The following is a 13,542-nucleotide window of genomic DNA, read 5'->3' as shown; positions in this document are numbered from 1 at the left end:
CTCAGCATGCTTGAATATTTATTTACATCTGCCACACAGCTGTTGACAGAACCATAGAAGTTAGAACTAGTAAGGGCCTCTAAGATCATTTCAAGTTAAGGACACAGCTATAAGCAATAGTGATTTGTTCCTACAGCTTTTATATGAACCAAAAATACAAATGGAGCCAATTTATGAAAGCATAGCTGTATATTCTTAAAGGCAGAAACATAGGTTTTATGAATTCATGTCTTATCTTTTGAGACAAATTTAAATCTTCCAAGAGAAATTCCTTTGTAACCCATAAAAATCATTCTACAGTTCTGCAAAGGCATTTAAAAAATAACAGCTAATAATGCTTATTCTTATAATTACTCAACAAAAAATTTAAAAAGAGAAAACAATTTTCTTAATCTTTTTGGCAAGCAAGTACACTAAGGATCAATATTTTTAAGCTAACCATTTATCCTGAAAAAATTGATTTTTACTTATCCTGAAAAAAAATTAATTTTTTCTGCTTACAGATGAAAATAAAGAATCATATTTTTCAAAACCTAGCTCAGCATATAGTTCTAATGGCTAAATGGAAGATTAAAAATCATAACAAAAGTCAAAATATTACAAATATTACAAAAGCTCAAGATGTCTCTTTTCTGGCAGTATCAGATATAAGGGATGGGGGAGGGAAACTTTGATATTAGAATACCCTCGTGCATATACCAACTTTTTGTCCTGGAATGTACAATTCAGAACTGGAAGAAAGTTTAAAAGTCACGTAGTTATTGTTCTCATTTTAAAGAAAGAGTTGAGAGTTAATACTTCTGCAAAGAATAGCAAAAACTGTACAAAAATGAGACTGAGCTAGCAGCAAGGAGTAGAAAAAAGATTAGTAAAAATTTTTTGAGGAAAAAAAGTGATATTTTATCATAATGGCATTTTGAAGTCTTCCTCAACCCCCTCCATTCCTCTTTCCTCCATGTTCCTTTTCCTCCTCCTAACATATACATTATGGTACTTAAGTTCAAATTCCAATCTTTTGATATCTAAATTTTTTTAACCTACTTAAGGATCACAGATCTATGCTGGAAGGGCTCTTGCAAATAATTTAATTTCTCCTTTTACAGATGAAGAAACTAGACCTGTGAAAGGTTACATGGTAGCAAGTCTCAGCAATGGGTTTCAAACATAGGTGCTTTGTCCTTAGAGCCAGAACTCTTTTTATTGTACTTTTCCAAATCCATAATTTTGCAGATAAGATAACAGAGGTCAAATGAGGTTAGGTACTTTGCCCAAGTTCTCCCAGCTAGCAAATTAGTAGAATCAGAACTAAAACTTGTTTTCTAATTCCAAATTCAGTGTCTAGACCATTATACTACACTGTCTCTATTTTGAGTATAGAAAAAAAAATAGATTATCACAGCACATAAGTTGGTGACTAATAGGATAGAGCACTTTATACACTGACAAACAAGGTTTCTTCATTGGAAGTGTTTTTTAACATGTTTTTGTCAGATGAGAAGAATTGATTTAGAAATGAAAAGTGATTATGATGTAGACAAAGAATTAACAAAATACATTTTTCTAATAGAACATAAGAATATTTGAAGGAAGAAAAAAGAAAAAAAGAAACCACAATATATGTAAAACACAGTATTAGGTATCATGGGGAAGGGTAAAAAATTAGTGGACAATTGATAGAAAATTTTGAAGGTCAGATAGAGCAATCTGAGTTTGATATATTAGGGCACTAAGGATCTGAAAGTATTTTAGGAAGATTTTCAGTTTAATTAAACAACTATTTATTGTAGGTATAGTAGGTATTTATTGAATACCTACTGTATATATAAGATACTGTACAGTGAAACATGTCCTCAAGAAATTTCCATTTTACTGTGGCATATAACACACATCTAAGCATAATTACAATGTCTGCTGAGGAAGGTGAGAGTACATATTACCGTTGAGTCAGAGGATTCTACTCAGAGGTAGATCAATATACAGCGACAGAAGAGGGCATGACAAGTTCAGGAAACAGTGTCCAGTTTGGTTTTAGGTTGGATCAGAATCAGGAGAAACTGGGAGTTAAAGAAACTATCTAGGATATTACCATGGTAATATAGCCATGCTCTGCATTATCTACTGCCTTGCTGGAATAGAAGGGAAGCATTCTTCTAACTGTATGTTACTGATTCCCTGAGCAGAGATTTAAAGAACACATTGGTAAATAAATTACCTGTCATCTATTGGAAAATAATGCTTTTATGATCTTCAAAATCATTGTTCAAGAAAGCTGTTTGTGTGTGTGTGTGTGTGTGTGTGTGTGTGTGTGTGTTTGTGTGTGTGTGTGTGTGTGGTTCAGGCAGCAGGAGAGAAGGCCAATCCAGGTCCATTCTAGGCTGGGTAGAAAGGAGAAACTACTGGGAAGTATAGCTGGCATGCTACAGAGCAAGAAGAAAGTGAGGGTGAGACAGTGGGGAGGGTAAGTAAAACCTTTTGGTCAATGGAAAGTGGGGACCATAAAAACTTGATGATAATGTTTCCCAAATTACATGAGAGACTGTGAATATTGTTTTCAGTGACGTTATTCCCCTTTTGGGAATTCTTAACTTTAAATTGCCTGCCCATCTCTATTTGGTATGTCCAAGAGGAGTCATTTATCACTTTATGAAATCAAAAGGAGAGAAAAACAACTAATTATTGACAGAAGGAATTGCCCTCATGCTAAATATATAATGATGAGTTCAATAGATTGAAGGCCTGATGTGCAAAATATAGGTTCTGATTAAATAAATCCAAGACAAGCCATGAGTAGAATGTTTTGTTTGTTTTCATTCAGGAGGGGTAAGGTTTCTTTTCTAAGGACCACTCCTTCTGAGACAATGCTTTGTGCATTTCTCTAGTGGCAGTCCTTTCCCACTAAGGAAATCTTTAGGACAACCCAACTCATAGTCAGTTTAGAGTAAAAAACAAACAAACAAGCAAAATCTATTGCAGTTGATGGAGATCTGTGGGTACCATCATTTACAGGTAGGCAATTGTATGTTCTAGACTTGTCTATTTCTTGTTTTGCAAACTTTAAATATAAATATATAAATGTGACAGTTTTTAGGATAACTTCATCATAAAATGAGTAGACCCCTCACACTATTGTTTTGAAGGTCAGATGTAAAAACAATAATAGTAACTGATAGTATACATAATACTTTGAAGTTTCCAAAGCATTTCACAGATGTTAATTCATCTTTTGATCTTCTCAACAACCCTATGTGAAAAGTAGTAATAATGGGGGCAGCTAGGTGGTACAGTTACTACAGCACTGGCCCTACCTCAGACACTTAATAATTACCTAGCTGTTTGACCTTGGGCAAGTCATGTAACCTCATTGAGTTGCAAAAAAAAAATCCCCAAAAAGTAGTAATATCAGATGAGGGAACTGAAGCTAAGTCAAATGACTGGCTCAGGCATATAGCTGGTAAGTGTCGAAGGTTTTTCTGACTCCTAGTACAGAGATCTGTCTACTCTTTGAGACCAGTTTGCCTCTCATAAAATATGGCTGAGTGTTTTAAAAATCTTAAAGTGTGATGGAAATGTATATTATTATTATTATGATTATTGCTACTTGTAGTTTGACACAAGTTAACATGTAAATCAGGATTTTACAGTTAACTCCAGTTTCTGCTTCCCATTTCTATTTAATATCTTCTAATCTAATGGCAGAGTTATTTCTCTAAGTATCTTTGGTCATCTAGAATGTAAGGTCATAGAATTCTTCATTTACACTTACATATTTACTGATTTGTAATATCATATTATTTGTACAGATGTCATGTTTCCTAGACTCTTAGTTTCTTAAGTCAGTGACCATCTCGATCTAAACTTTGTATCTGCCCCATTGCCTAACTCAGTGCTCTCTAAACAGTAGCTGCTTAATAAATGTTTGTTGACTTCAACTTAATTGAACAAAATGTCTTTTCTGTATAGACCCCAGATACACACTGAGTTTCTGTGTCAAAATTGAATCCTTGAATACAGCTGATCCATAATCTGGAGGTTTTTCTAGATTGCATCCCAGTCATAGGAATCTCCCTGATTTAGACTCTGAATTCCTTATTGTGTCATTCTCTCTAGCTTTCTTAGGATTTTTTAACTGAAAATTTCTCTAAAATAGAATCTATATTACTTTCATCATTAGCCTCTACTCTTGAGTATTATTTATCTTGTTCCACCAATCTTTCATTCTGAGTCCCTCTTCTGAAAGTCATTTCTGCCCTATCATCACTTCTCATTAAAAACTGTAATATGAAATTTCATATCTCTAAAAAACAATGGTATTTTAATACTCTTATTTCCATTAGATTAGAAACTCTTATATCATTTATGTTTGGAGTAGGTTTCTTTTTTTTTTCTTGATTCACAGATAATAAATATTTCATGCTGCTTCTACTGGAAGTAACCAATTTGCTTTTCTAATTGTTAAAAGACTCTTAAACTAAAGAAAATGACAGAATAGTCACAGGCATTCTATTTGACTGAGAGAAAACAGTTGACTTTGTGTGAAGTTGCCTCCAATAGGAGATGGTGCTAGATGGAGAGAAACAAATGTGGTCCTTATATTCCAAAGAGTGCAGTTGAGGTCCCCCAGGAGAATGTAAGGTTAATAAAGGAGATAGTAAAAATCAGTTGTGTTTTTCTTGAAGGAAGTTCATAGGAAGTGTCAATTTAACCCAAGGGAGCAATAGCACAGATTATTTTCCAGAGGCTCAACAGATACCAATGTCTAAGCATATTTTCTGAAGTGTGGTTTATCTTCCAAGTCACTTAACCTCCCTAGACCTCATTTGCAAAAAATGTGTGTGGGCAAGTGGGAATAATTTCAAAGGTACCTTCTAGGTCTAATATTCTTTGGTTCATTTTTATATCTTTGATATGTTAAGGACAAATCTTTTGACACTCTTTACTTACTTAAATAAGTCCCAGGACTTACAAATGAACCTTTGGAACACAACCAGTTTTTAAGTTGAAGACTTCTTTTTATAAAAATGAAGTCCAGAAAGATAAATGAGATTGAGAGACTTTTTTTTAGGTTTCTGCAAGGCAAATGGGGTTAAGTGGCTTGCCCAAGGCCACACAGCTAGGTAATTATTAAGTGTCTGAGGCCAGATTTGAACTCAGGTACTCCTGACTGCAAGGTCAGTGCTCTATCCACCATCTAGCTGCTCCTCTTTTTCTTTTTAACCTGGAATAGGAAGTTGAAAGTGTCCATTTAGGTGTTATCAGTCTTTAGTCATAGCACAACTGAGAAATGGGAATGAAGTGGAGTGAGGGGATAGCATTTGTCAATTCCCCTTCCCTTCTTCATGACTCTCTGCAATCCTTCCAATAATTCCTGAACAAAAATTCCTGAGTAGTTATTGACACTAGTGATTCTCAATACACCAGTAATTATCTCTGGTCTGGCTTTTGATCTGAAAGACTCATAGAAGATGAGAAGATGTGCTCAGGGAGAACTTTTTCACAATAACAAGATTATAGGATGAGCCTTTGTTTTAGTTTTGAAGATATCTTCCTCTGGAAAGTATAGGTGGTATCCCAGATAACATTTCTGGGGCTTTGATTGTGTCTCCATGATGAAGTGTAAACCTGCCCTGGGTGCCTGACTTTCATCACATGGAGGATAACTGATCACTATTTTGTTATTTGGGGGTGATTATTTGAATTCTGGTTTATGTAATGCAGAACCATACCACTGGACTTGGCTTTAAAGTAGGGGAATGAGAGAGAGAGAGAGAGAGAGAGAGAGAGAGAGAGAGAGAGAGAGAGAGAGCGAGCTGAGAATGCACAGAGAAAAGGAAGAGTGAAGGTGGGAGAGGGAAAAGAAGCAAAAAAGATATGCACAGAAATCATACAGGGGAAACAGAAGAGGAAAGAAAAGGATCATGCTTATCCAAATAGCCTACCCTAGGCAGAAATATAATTCCAGGAATTCCAGAAGGTGAGGGAGTGTAGAAGACAGGATAACTTTTTCTTCAGAGGATATTTATTAAATATTTATATTGCATTATAGTCCATAACAATAGATATTTAATATTTGTTTTTTTGTATTTTGTGTCCTAACACATAAGCAAATTTTGTAGAGGAGCTATATATAGGTGATATGTATGTGTATCTATGCATGCATACATAGCTATATACACATATACATATATATATATATTTATATACAAGTGTGTATTTGTGTGTCTATATACACATTCTTTTCCACTTCCATTCACCAATCATTAATATTCTATTATGTCTAACATATAAAATTCTGAGTATTTCTTCTTTGTTTATTTTTAGTTAGATTTGTCTAAGTTTGAAATGGGTACATTGAGGTTCCTTGTAGTAGTGTATTAATATTCTTTTCTCTCTGTAACTCATTTAATTTTTCCTTTAAGTATTTTTATGCTATGCCATTTGGTGGATATGTTTAGTATTGATATTAATTCAGTGTTATTGTATTTTCAGCATGATGTAGTATCCCTGCTTACTCTTTTAATTGTCTGTTTTTGCTATTGGCCTAGTTTGAGTTAATGATTGCCACTCTTTCCTTGTTTACTTTAACTGCCTATTTTTCTCTTATGTGAATCTAAATGTTTCAAATGTGCTGCTTTTTTTATTCTGCTTTCCAATCCATTTTGCTATTCTTTTCCATTTTTGGAGGACTTTACCTCATCCACATTCCCAGTTATGATTGTTAATTTTCCATCACAAGTTTTTATCTCCCCCTTTCTTTTTAAAACCCTTTTTCCCAATCTACTCTCCATGGTTAAAGCTTGTTCTGATTATGACTAATCTCTCTTTGAATCTTCCTTCCTCTTATTATTCTCTTTCCCTTCAATTTCTTTGAGTGAAAAGCATTTCTGTACTCCATGTGTATCTGTCTTTTTTCATCCTTTGACCAGATTAGACCAAAGTGAGGTTCAAGTGTCACCCATTCCCTTTCATTACATCTCCTTAACTTTTATTTTATAGATGAGGAAACTGAGGCTCAAAGAGCTTAAGTGATTTTCCCAGGGTCCCATAGCTAATATATGTCTGAAGCAGAATTCCAACCTAGGACTTCCTGATTCTGGGGGCTTGTGATCTATCTACTACCCCATGCTGTGTCTTATAATATAGGTAAACATATAGCTTCTTTGACTCCAAATACAGAACTCATCAATGAAAGCAATATAGTCAGTGTTCTTATCTCTGGGTAACATGTTTTAATTTTTTTTCAAAAAAGAAATGAAATGTTTTCTACTCTTGCAAAGGGAATAAACTAGTAACATTTCTAAGCGAACTTTCCACATAACAAACACCATTTTTAAATTAGAGAGTTCTATAGCCAGGGTGCTCAAGAAATAGTCATCTACTATCTAACATTTGTTCAAATAGTTTTGAAAAGCATTGCAAAATGGTCATTCTGCTTTAGTTGCAAAATTGTTTATTTTTGATACCATCTCCCCTCTAAATGCTGAATCATTTTTGGTTGCCATCTGGCGCATAACTTAGGTCCAGCATCTGTGCCTCCCAGGTCTTCAGGATTAGGGAATTTATTTACAACAGCTGATGCCAGTCAATCATTGGAAAGAGATACAAAGAGAGCTGGTGTAAAAAGGAGTGGCTACATAACAAACCAAGAAAAAAATGGAAACTTTAGGATTTAGAGCTATGCCCAGGTCAGAAATAGTTTTAATAATTCAGAGAAATATGCTTGATCAGTAGCAGGGGTGATTCATGGTCAGGCAGATCTGACTGGTGATCCAAGGAATGTAGTTGCTGGCTTGCAGCTGCTTTTTTTTCCCATTCAAACACTGGGGCCATGATGCTGAGCCAGATGCTCTCACACACACTCCTCTTTCTGTATTGAATTTGCTTTGGCAAACTCTGCATCTCCCTATTGAGGAACAAAGCTGGATCTATGTGCTAAGTGTTGGGAACCTTTGATCAAATCTGTATCTTGATCAGTTACTATTGTGTAAATATATACTGATTACTTCTTCCATCTCCATCCCTACCCCATCACCTGAGGCCTGTGATAAACATATATAATGTAGCTATGGTTCTCTAGGACCTTGTACTTTCACATGATTAGTATTGTATTTTTCTTTATTGCCCTCTCTATGGAATTATGGTTTTGTGTTCTAACTCCCTTTTTTTTATAGATGAGGAAATTAATGCTCCAAGAGTTTAACTCATTTGACTCAAAAGTCACACATGTAGTGAGTGACATGTGTATGTGATGGAACACTATAGTTCTATTAGAAACCAGAAGGGATGGGAATTTAGGGAAGCCTGGAGGGATTTGCATGAACTGATGCTGAGCGAGATGAGCAGAACCAGAATACTGTACACCCTAACAGCAACAAGGGAGTGATGATCAACCTTAATGGACTTGCTCATTCCATCAGTGCAACAATCAGGCACAATTTTGGAATATCTGTGATAGAGAATACCATCTGTTTCCAGAGCGGCCCAAACACCATTTTAAATTATAGAGTAGCAGTCCAAAGTATACTCTTGTCACAGAATCTATGCAGCCACATCAGATTAGAAGACAGATGACCTCTTTGCAGAAGGAATATGTTCTAGAGGGTTCATAGGACATCACTTCTTATTTCTGCCCATGAAAGTCATGAATTAATAGTTCTAGTTTATTTTGGTGTCAATATAGTGTGTATATACAGCCCCACTTTTATTCTCAGTAATATTGAACTTGGAAGTTTTTAGATAAAGTAGTTTCTAACTTTCTGTTGTTACAGCTTGGGGCAGGGTGAAAACATGACAATTCTACTGCATATTATAGAGATTGAGTAAAGAACACGCAATGGAAGGATATTACTAACTCTTAGATACACAGAAGTACTGAAGACAACACAGTAAATAGAGAATTAAACCAAGACAGTATGATGTGATCAGAGAAAGGTAAGTGCAAAGGAGGGACAAATCAATATGGTAGCACTCATTCCAAAGTCTCCTCCTTTGGAAGGTCTATATTCACATTTATTCTAAATAATATTGAACTTTGAAGTTTTTTTCAGTGAAGTAGTTTCTAATTTTCCCTAACCATTCAAACATTCACGTATCCATAAATTAATTCAACAAACATTTAATAAGCATTTATTATTTTGCCATATACTCTACTAGGTATTATGGGAAATATAAATAGTCTCTGTCCTCAAAGAGCTTACTCTTAAATAGAGGGAACATAGGCAATACACAACAAAATATATATGAGCCTAAAGAACTACGGGAACTGATAAGGGAAGATCACTCTAATTGGGGGAATCAGGAAAGATACCTTGGAATAAAGTGGTATTTGAGCTGGATAATGAGCAGGAACAGATTGGGGCAAAGAAAGAATTACTGGTATGGAGAACAATATGAGCAAAGACATAGAAATAGTAAGTTATCCCATTTGGATTAATTAAATTATAATAGGTGAAATATGTGCAAAAGAGATACAAAAGCACCCCCCCCCCAATTTGGAGGGGCTGAGAAGCCAGCTACTAAAAAGGGCATAATGAAGACCTTGGAACATGTTCAAACATTTTGTAACTGGTTCTGGTCTAGTTAACTATGGGATTGGGAGATTTTTTTGAATGGATGAATAACTGAGATTGCCTTCAAAAATGAATGTATGGGGCAGCTAGGTGGCGCAGTGGATAAAGCACCGGCCCTGGAGTCAGGAGTACCTGGGTTCAAATCCGATCTTGGACACTTAATAATTACCTAGCTGTGTGGCCTTGGGCAAGCCATTTAACCCCATTTGCCTTGCAAAAACCTAAAAAAAAAATGAATGTATAGACAGAGTCTCAGTCTTCTTTTCTCTTTTTTTTGGGGGGGGGTGTAAGAGAAACGGACTTTTGATTTTGGTTGACTTCTTGAACTTTTTTTTTAATTTTTAAAATTTATTTATTTATTTTGAATTTTACAATTTTTCCCTAATCTCGCTTCCCTCCCCCCCCCCCCCCCCCAGAAGACATTCTATTAGTCTTTACATTGTTTCCATGGTATACATTGACTTAGGTTGAATGTGATGACAGAGAAATCATATCCTTAAGGAAAAAAATAAAGTATGAGATAGCAAAATTATATAATAAGATAACTTTAAAAAAAATAAAGGTAATAGTCTTTGGTCTTTGTTCAAACTCCACAATTCTTTCTCTGAATACAGATGGTATTCTCCATAACAGATATTCCAGAATTGTGCCTGAATGTTGCACTAATGGAATGAGCAAGTCCATTAAGTTTGATCATCACCCCATGTTGCTGTTAGGGTGTACAGTATTCTGGTTCTGCTCATCTCACCCAGCATCAGTTCATGCAAATCCCTCCAGGCTTCCCTGGATTCCCATCCCTCCTGGTTTCTGATAGAACAATAGTGTTCCATGACAAACATATACCACAGTTTGTTAAGCCATTCCCCAATTGAAGGACATTTACTTGATTTCCAATTCTTTGCTACCACAAACAGGGTTGCTATGAATATTTTTGGACAGTGATGTTTTTGCCCTTTTTCATAATCTCTTCAGGGTATAAGATCCAGTAGTGGTATTGTTGGATCAAAGGGTATGCACATTTTTGTTGCCTTTGGGCATAATTCCAAATTTCTCTCCAGAAAGGTTGGATGAGTTCACAGCTCCACCAACAATGTATTAGTGTCCCAGATTTCCCACATTCCTTCCAACATTGATCATTGTTCTTTCTGGTCATATTGACCAGTTTGAGAGGTGTGAGGTGGTACCTCAGAGATGCTTTAATTTGTATTTCTCTAATAAGTAGTGATTTAAAGCAATTTTTCATATGACTATGGATGGCTTTGATTTCCTCATCTTTAAATTGCCTTTGCATATCCTTTGGCCATTTGTCAATTGGGGAATGACTTGTTATTTTTTTTTTAAATTTGACTCAGTTCTCTGTATATTTTAGAAATGAGTCCTTTGTCAGAAATACTAGTTATAAAAATGTTTCCCAGTTTACTATATTTCTTTTGATCTTGGTTACAGTGGTTTTGTCTGTGCAAAAGCTTTTTAATTTAATGTAATCAAAATTATCTAGTTTGTTTTTAGTGATGCTCTCCATCTCTTCCTTGGTCATAAACTGCTTCCCTTTCCATGAATCTGACAGGTAAAGTATTCCTTGCTCTCCTAGTTTGCTTATAACATTATTTTTTACATCTAAATCCTGTATCTACTTTGATCTTATGTTGCTATGAGCTATGAGGTGTTGGCCTAATCCAAGTTTCTGCCATACTAACTTCCAATTTTCCCAACAGTTTTTATCGAAGAGAGAATTCTTATCCCAACAGCTGGACTCTTTGGATTTATCAAACATCAGTTTACTATAATCATTTCTTCTTATTGCACCTAGTCTATTTCACTGGTCCACCACTCTATTGTTAGCCAATACCAGACAGTTTTGATGACTGATGCTTTATAAAATAATTTTAGACCTGGTAGGGCTAAGCCATCTTCTTTTGCACTTTTTTTCATTAAATCCCTTGAAATTCTCAACTTTTATTTCTCCATATGAATTTACTTACAATTTTTCTTACTCATTAAAGTAATTTTTTGGAATTTTGATTGGTAGGGCACTAAATAAGTAGTTTAATTTAGGTAGAATTGTCATTTTTTTATTATATTAGCTTGGCCTATCCATGATATTTGCCCAGTTATTTAAATCTGATTTTATTTGTGTGAGTAGTGCTTTGTAATTGTTTTTAAAAAATTTTCTGAGTCTGCCTTGGTATAAAAATACCCAAGTATTTTATATTGTCTGAAGTTACTTTGAATGGGATTTCTCTTTCTAGCTCTTTCTGCTGCATCTTGCTAGTCATATAAAGAAATGTTGAGGATTTATATCCTGCAACTTTGCTAAACTTGCTAATTATTTCTATTAGTTTTTTATATGATTTCTTGAGATTCTTTAGGTATACCATCATGTCATCTGCAAAGAGTGAGAATTTTGTCTCTTCCTTTCCAATTATAATTTCTTCTATTTCTTTTTCTTCTCTTATTGCTGAAGCTAACATTTCTAATAAAATATTGAATAGTAGTGGTGATAATGCGTATCCTTGTTTCATCCCTGATCTTATTGGGAATGCTTCTAGCCTATCCCCATTGCATATAATACTTCTTGATGGTTTCAGATAGATACTGCTTATTATTCTAAGAAAAAAATCCATTTATTCCTTTGCTCTCTAGTGTTTTTTAGTAGGGACTTCTTGAACTCTTGTTGATGGTGTCTGATGAGAGGAAATGTAAAGAGCCTTGAAGTCTTCCCACAAAGGCCAAAATGTGACCTCAAAATACAAACCTGTGTCTTTTACTAGCTTCAGTACTTGTTCTTTGTTTTAGGTAAAGGGATTAGAGGTAAGTATCTAGGCATTGTGACTTCCCGGAATTTCAGGTTCCAGTATCCAGGTTTGGCAGTCACATCAACATCATTGCCCAAGGCGAAAGGATGATCTTCAAGAATGATAGTTCAGCAGTATCCATTAGAAGATCAGTGACATATGGGGATGCAATTCAATTTTAGCCCTCTCCTCCCAAAAACCAAAGTGAGATAGGGGAGAGTGTGCCTTTAAAATGTTAGAGGGAAATATGTGTACTTTTGTTCTTGCTATATCTTCAAAATAAATATCTTTTTGTAAAAGTTCATTGATGTTAAGTGATTAGATGTATCTGGGGCCCAGGGCCGCGGGGCCCAGGCCCAGGCCAGAATGTGGCGTGGACTTGGCCGTGGCCATCATCCTGCAGTCCTGGGACAAGACCGTGCTCCTGACCTGAAGGACCCTGAGCTTTCACTCTGCCCCCAACCTCTGGGTCCCCCCAGGGGGCCACGTGGAGCTGGAGGAGGAGCTGCTGGGTGTGTAGGACTTTGGGAGCTGTGGGAAGAGACAGGACTGCGACTGCCCCAAGGCCAGTACTCCTGGTTCCCTTTGGGACTATGGGAGGGCCATCCCAGATGCTACCACATCATTCTCTATGTACTGGTGACTTCTCAGGAAACAGAGCAGCAGCTCCAGGATCGGAACCAACCAAACCAGGAAGAGGTCAATGCCTATGCCTGGCTGAAACCAGACTTCTTGGCAGCAGTGGCAGCCTCTGAAGATGGACCAGACACGTCTGAATCTCTCTCTCAGTACCTGCCACCCTTTGTTCAGGCAGTAGAGCTTCAGGGAGATGTGACCCAAAGCCTGGACCTGCCTACCTCTACCCTACTCTGGAAATCTCAGAACACACAGCGGGATGAGGAGAGGGTCAGTATGGGAACCAAATTTGCTCTTGCTGCAACATCTGAAAAGATCCTCAAAAATATCACACACACACTCCTCCTCAGAGCCAGAATCAAAGTGAAACTGGACATTGGATGCCAACTCTCCTCAGAACCAGCAAAGGAGGCAAAGAAGACAAAGGCTTCATCTTTCAAATAAAGATGTCAAGAAAACCAAGTAGATGAGGCACTCTCTGTTTCCCTATGGACATACATAGGATTCACAACCTTTATTGTCAGTGAGAACATTCCTACAGCTTT

The 13,542-nt window shown here is 36.1% G+C and overlaps 1 protein-coding gene and 1 pseudogene across 5 annotated transcripts in view; one reads left to right on the top strand and one right to left on the bottom strand.

The window, feature by feature from the left end:
- STARD13 (StAR related lipid transfer domain containing 13) overlaps nt 1-13,542 on the bottom strand; it is a 624,823-nt gene that overhangs the window by 490,004 nt on the left and 121,277 nt on the right. The gene's annotated exons all lie outside the window — the stretch shown is intronic.
- Nucleotides 12,684-13,466, top strand: LOC141510209 (nucleoside diphosphate-linked moiety X motif 17-like; annotated as a pseudogene).

The sequence above is a fragment of the Macrotis lagotis genome, chromosome 1 (assembly GCF_037893015.1).
Source record: "Macrotis lagotis isolate mMagLag1 chromosome 1, bilby.v1.9.chrom.fasta, whole genome shotgun sequence".
NCBI lineage: Eukaryota > Metazoa > Chordata > Mammalia > Peramelemorphia > Peramelidae > Macrotis > Macrotis lagotis.
This window is presented reverse-complemented; position numbering and strand designations above follow the sequence as displayed.